Source organism: Octopus sinensis, unplaced genomic scaffold (genome assembly GCF_006345805.1).
Source record: "Octopus sinensis unplaced genomic scaffold, ASM634580v1 Contig15022, whole genome shotgun sequence".
Lineage (NCBI taxonomy): Eukaryota > Metazoa > Mollusca > Cephalopoda > Octopoda > Octopodidae > Octopus > Octopus sinensis.
Window position 1 is genome coordinate 6,714 of NW_021833477.1, and position 6,713 is coordinate 13,426.

The following is a 6,713-nucleotide window of genomic DNA, read 5'->3' on the forward strand; positions in this document are numbered from 1 at the left end:
AATGAAAAATTACTGCCAATTTTAGCAGTTTTGTAACGGAACCCCTGGACTGTACTGGCAGAACCCTAAGGTTCCGCGGAACCCTGATTGAAAACCACTGCTGTAGAGAGTAATGATGTTATTCTAGTTTTGGTGATGGTTGCGCTGGAGCTGATGAGATGTGGAACTTGTGGGGTTGGTAGTCTTCGAGTTTTTAACTCCAAGAAGGTGCAGATTCGTTTCCGAAGATGTACCTGGCATAAACATACATGGGAGGGTGTGTGTGGTAAGTAGCTTGCTTATCAACCACATGGTTCCGGGTTCAGTCCCACTGCGTGGCACTTTGGGCAATTGTCTTCTACTATAGCCTCGGGCCGACCAAAGCCTTGTGAGTGGATTTGGTAGACGGAAACTGAAAGAAGCCCATCATATATATATATATAAATAGGCATAGGAGTGGCTGTGTGGTAAGTAGCTTGCTTATCAACCACATGGTTCCGGGTTCAGTCCCACTGCATGGCATCTTGGGCAAGTGTCTTCTGCTATAGCCCCGGGCCGACTAAAGCCTTGTCAGTGGATTTGGAAGACAGAAACTGAAAGAAGTCTGTCGTATATATATATATATATGTGTTTGTGTTTGTCCCCCAATATCGCTTGACAACCGATGTTGGTGTGTTTATATTCCTGTAACTTAGCGGTTCGGCAAAGAGACTGGTAGACTAAGTACTAGGCTTACAAAGAATAAGTTCTGAGGTCGATTTCTTCGTCTAAACGCGGTACTCCAGCAGGGCCGCTGTCAAATATCTAAAACAAGTAAAAGAATCAATATATATACATACATATATATATATATATACGTTCTGAGTTCAAATTCCGCCGTGGTCGACTTCACCTTTCGTCGATAAATTAAGTACCATTTGAGTACTGGAGTTGATGTGATCGACTGTCTCCCTCCTCCAAATTTCTAGCCTTGTGCCTATGGTAGAAAGGATTATCATTATTATTATTATTATTTTATGTTTGACTTTTGCTTTATATTTGTACAAGTTGGCTCCAAGTCTCACCCAGAGACCTCAAGAGACAACAGGTTGAAGTTCATGTTGTTGTTATGCCTAGTGTGCCATATATTTGGGTTTTTTGTTGGTGTTGTACTAGTGAATGTCTAAAAAAACATCCGAAAATTATGTTTGTTTTAAACCTTGAGATTACATAGAAAGTATTTTGCGTATGATATGAGCAGTTCCCATGAGCACTATCTTTTGAATTTCTGCCATTTTGGGGTTTCCTGGTATCTGAGTTAGGTAGCAATCACCCCCTTTCGCGATCATTCCCAGGGCATCTCTGACAACAGGTATTGTTTTAGTCTTTAGGTTCCACATTTTGCTGATTTCTATTTCAAGATCTTTATATTTGCTCAGTTTTTGGTAGGTCTTGACAGATACGTTTATATCGATTGGGACAGTCATATCAATAAGGAGGCATTATTATTATTATTATTATTATTATTATGACGTACTTGCGCGTACTAATGCACATACATTTGATGATGATAATAATAATAATAATAATAATAATAGTAGTAATAATAATTATTACTATTATTATTTTACTTGTTTCAATCATTTGATTGCGGGCATGCTGGAGCACCGCCTTTAGTCGAACAAATCGACCCGAGGACGTATTTTTTGTAGGCCTAGCACTTGTTCTGTCAGTCTCATTTGTCGAACCGCTAAGTTACAGGTACGTAAGCACACCAACATCAGTTGTCAAGCGATGGTGGGGGTATAAACACAGACGAACAAATATATATACATATATACGACAGGCTTCTTTCAGTTTCCGTCTGCCAAATCCACCCACAGGGCTTTGATTTGCCCGAGTCTCTAGCAGAATGCACTTGCCCAAGGTGCCACGCAGTGGGACTGAACCCGGAACCATGTGGTTGGAGAGCAAGCTTCTTATCACACAGCCACGCCTATATTCTATATATAATTAGAAGAAAGAAAGCGATTAAAAACTCCCAGGCTGACATCAAGAAAGCGCTTAGTTTGAAAGGAATTTGGTAAACACTACCCAACGATCAGTCACCAATAAATGCAAGCAGAAAACACGTCCAAGGTAATTCCTTATCAATCATAACTAGATTCAAATAACGTTCCGAAGAATTTCGAGATATTCAGAGATATTCAGACAACGAAGAATACGGATAGGCGCAGGCGTGGCAAGTAGCTTGCTTACCAACCACATGCTTCCGGGTTCAGTCCCACTGCGTGGCGGCTTGGTCAAGTGTCTTCTACTATAGCCTCGGGCCAACCAAAGCCTTGTGTGTGGATCTGGTAGACGGAAACTGAAAGAAGCCCGTCGTATATATATATATATATATATATATATATCATTTATAGTTGATTTTTAACTAATTTTGAAATATCAGGAGTTTTCTCCCCTACTTGTTTTGACCAGAGTTAGTCATTTATAGTTGATTTTTTAACTGATTTTGAAGTATCAGGGGTTTTCTCCCCTACCTGTTTTGACCAGAGTTAGTCATTTAGCTAATGAACGTTCTCCTCATTAAGCTAGGCTGTAATTAAGATAAATTAAATTTTCTTGGCTTACTACGTCCATTATGCTAGCGAAGTCTTCGCCTTTTTGTATTATAGTATGTCGTTAATTGTATCTTTGGTCAGCTGGCTGATAGCCAAGCAGGCCAGCAAGTCAGCGAGACAGACAGACAGACAGGTTGATAGTAGGACGAGGCTTGACCTTCACGAGACATAATGAAGTCCAGTGTTGGTGGTGTTGTTGTTGGTGTTGGTGGTGGTGGTGGTTTTAGTCGTGTTGGTGTTGATGGTTAAATATCACCGACATTAATTGTAGTTCTGACACACACTAGTTTTAACTATTACACTTACCTGCACCTCCCACCTACCTGTTCATACACCCCGACTCGTCAACCACACAAATATATATATATATATATATATATACATATATATATATATATCTATCTATCTATATATAATATATATAATATATATATATATATATAGGCGCAGGAGTGTGCTGTGTGGTAAGTAGCTTGCTTACCAACCACACAGTTCTGGGTTCAGTCCACTGCGTGGCACCTTGGGCAAGTGTCTTCTGCTATAGCCTCGGGCCGACCAAAGCCTTGTGAGTGGATTTGGTAGACGGAAACTGAAATATATATATATATATGTGTGTGTGTGTGGAGGCGCAATGGCCCAGTGGTTAGGGTAGCAGACTCGCGGTCGTAGGATCGCGGTTTCGATTCCCAGACCGGGCGTTGTGAGTGTTTATTGAGCAAAAACACCTAAAGCTCCAAGTGGCTCCTGCAGGAGTGGTGGCGATCCCTGCTGTACTCTTTCGCCACAGGTTTCTCTCACTCTTTCTTCTGTTGGCCTGCTCGCTTAGCCAGCGGGGTGGCTTCATTCGAAGGCTAAAACAATGCGAAACACATTGTGACCAACAATGTGTAGCAACATCTGATAGCCTGGTCGGTCACGTGATATATATATATATATATGTATGTATACACACCAACACGTCTTTATACAACGACACACGAATACCGTGACACACTAATATATCTAAACAAAATACTTACGCCCTAATATATGAGATGCGTTCCAGAAGTTTTCGGACTGCCACACGATAGACATTTATTAATTCCTAAGAAGTACAAAGCAATAATCTCTCTTAAAGTGGCATCCTCTGGATTAGAGCATCGCGCTCACAATCACGAGATTGTGAGTTCGGTTCCTGTATGATTGTGAGTTCGGTTCCTGTATGATGTGTTGGCATGGAGAGAATATGCATAGGTGATTGCAGGTCTTTTATAAACAACCTTACCCAGACTTGTGCCTCGGAGGGGAATATTCTATGATCATTCATACCCAAGGAGAGGTCTTTACCATATATATATATATATATATATAGCTCTACTATAGCTTTGAACCAACCAAAGCCTTGTGATTGGATTTGATAGACGGAAACTGAAAGAAGCCCATTGTATATATGTATATATATATATATGTATGTGTGGTGGTGTGTTTACGCCCCCGTAACTTAGCGGTTTGGCAAAAGAGACCAATAGAATAAGTACTAGGCTTACAAAGAACAAGTCCTGCGGTCGATGTGCTCGACTAAAGGCAGTGCTCCAGCATGGCCACAGTCAAATGACTGAAACAAGTAAAAGAGTATATATATATATATATATATATATATATTATATATATATATATATATATAGTGGAGGCACATGGCCTAGTGGTTAGAGCAGCGGACTCGCGGTCGAGGGATCGTGGGTTCAAATCTCAGACCGGGCGATGTGTGTGTTTATGAGCGGAACACCTAAGCTCTACACGGCTCTGGCAGAAGGTAATGGTGAACTTCTGCTGACTCTTTCGCCACAACTTTCTCTCACTCTTTCATCTTGCATCTTGCAGCTCACCTGCGACGGACCGACGTCCTGTCCAGGTGGGGAACCTATACACCAAGGAAACCGGCAAACCGGCCCTTATGAGCCAGATGTGGTTCGAGAAGGAACAAACATATATATATATAAATTTTAGCGCGCCAGAACTAAGACATTTGAAATTAACCCCAATGTAATCGGTGAAGCTAAGCACGTGTCTGTTTTTATACGGAATACTGATGGTTAGTTTTACAAATTGCATTACCTGTGGAACGATCACACTGACGAGACTACGGGCAATTGGATTACATAAGTGATTCATTCGTTAATAGGCGAAACCGCCGGTCTGTGAGTAATTCTGTGTTTTTATATAATTTTCATCTGTCTTGCCCGCATATTGTCCTGGTGTCCGCTGAATTTTCCTCTAGAGAACATTCTTTTCTTTGTAGTTTGATCGTAGGTGATCTACTTCTAGCATACGGCTGACCACATAGTGGTTTTTGCTCTTTAAATATACACATGTATTAAAATTTTCTCTGATTTTTCAGATTTTTGTATGCTAGGCTACTGGTTTTAAATTGATATTGACTAAATTAATATTAAATTTATCTCCTTCATTATTCAAATATATATATATATATATATATATATATATATATATATATATATATATATTGGTTATATATGCGGAGAAAATCCCTGGAGAAGGACATCATGCTCGGAATGGTCAGTGGCAAGAGAGGAAGAGGCCGACCAATGGAGAAGTTCTTAAGCAGATCAGGCCGAAAATGTCGCTAGAAGCTAGGATCACCAAGCATAGATTGGCATATTTTGGTCATATTATGCGGAGAAAATCCCTGGAGGACATCATACTCGGAATGGTCAGTGGCAAGAGAGGAAGAGGCCGACTAAGAACCCGCTGGCTTGACACCATCAAGAGTGATACCGGAATGGACATAGCCAATCTGAAAGAAGCGGCCCAGGATAGAACTGACTGGAGGACACTGATCCAACGAGTGACCGAGAGTCGACTTCGACTGAGCGGATATATATATATATATATATATATATATATATATATATACGGAATGGTCAGTGGCAAGAGAGGAAGAGGCCGACCAAGAACCCGCTGGCTTGACACCATCAAGAGTGATACCGGAATGGACATGGCCAGTCTGAAAGAAGCGGCCCAAGATAGAACTGACTGGAGGACACTGATCCAACGAGTGACCGAGAGTCGACTTCGACTGAGCGGATATATACATATGTATACGGAATGGTCAATGGCAAGAGAGGAAGAGGCCGACCAAGAACCCACTGGCTTGACACCATCAGGAGTGATACCGGAATGGACATGGCCAGTCTGAAAGAAGCGGCCCAGGATAGAACTGACTGGAGGACGCTGATCCAACGAGTGACCGAGAGTCGACTTCGACTGAGCGGATAGAGAGAGAGAGAGCATGTTCGCTGCTAGCTTTTTTATTTTTTCATGAAAGGCTGAAGTTCTCGTATCGTATCTTTTTCTCTTGGTTTATGGATATCAAAAGCTCTGTCTCGTCTGCTTTTAGGACAGTAATTTAGAAGTATGCATATTCTATGTCCTGATTTGACGAATTCTTCTTAAATTATTGTAATATTAATAATGTAAGTAAAGTTAATTGTTAACATACTTTTAGTTCCATAAAGGTATTTTTAATACCGTTATTTGTATTGCAAAACTTTAAATTTTTTTTTAATGTCAGATCGATTTTTCGTATATTATTCCACTTTAAATATTTTGTATTCCACCCGAGTCGTTAATGATCAAGATTATATTCATTCTTTTTATCGTTGTTATTCCTCTTAGTTTTATTATTGTCATTTTCCTTGCCTAGTCGTGAATTTCTCTGGCTTATTTGTAAATGTTTCGTAATATTTGAACATTTTGTAGACATTTTAATGTAATTTATACTTTAAACCAAGAGTTCTCAATCATTTCTTTTACCTATGGACCCCTTTGATTACTATCTTAATCTGGTGGACCCCAATAGCCATTCGAAGTTTTAAAATTAGTTCTATAGAAACTTCTTTCAAAATCCCTATTTTGGTTTTCACAACCCTTTCGTTACCAATCCGGCTGAAACCACCTCTGGCTCTGTAGTACAAATGCCTTGTTTTAAAATCTTCCACCAAACCTTAGTCACAATTTATGTTCCTAACACTAGCTTAATGATAACTAAGTTATTTTACTAAATTCTTTATGTTTAAAATTAATTGAAAGAAACACAGAGCATCTCAACAGAAATAGGGTAACAAAAGGGTG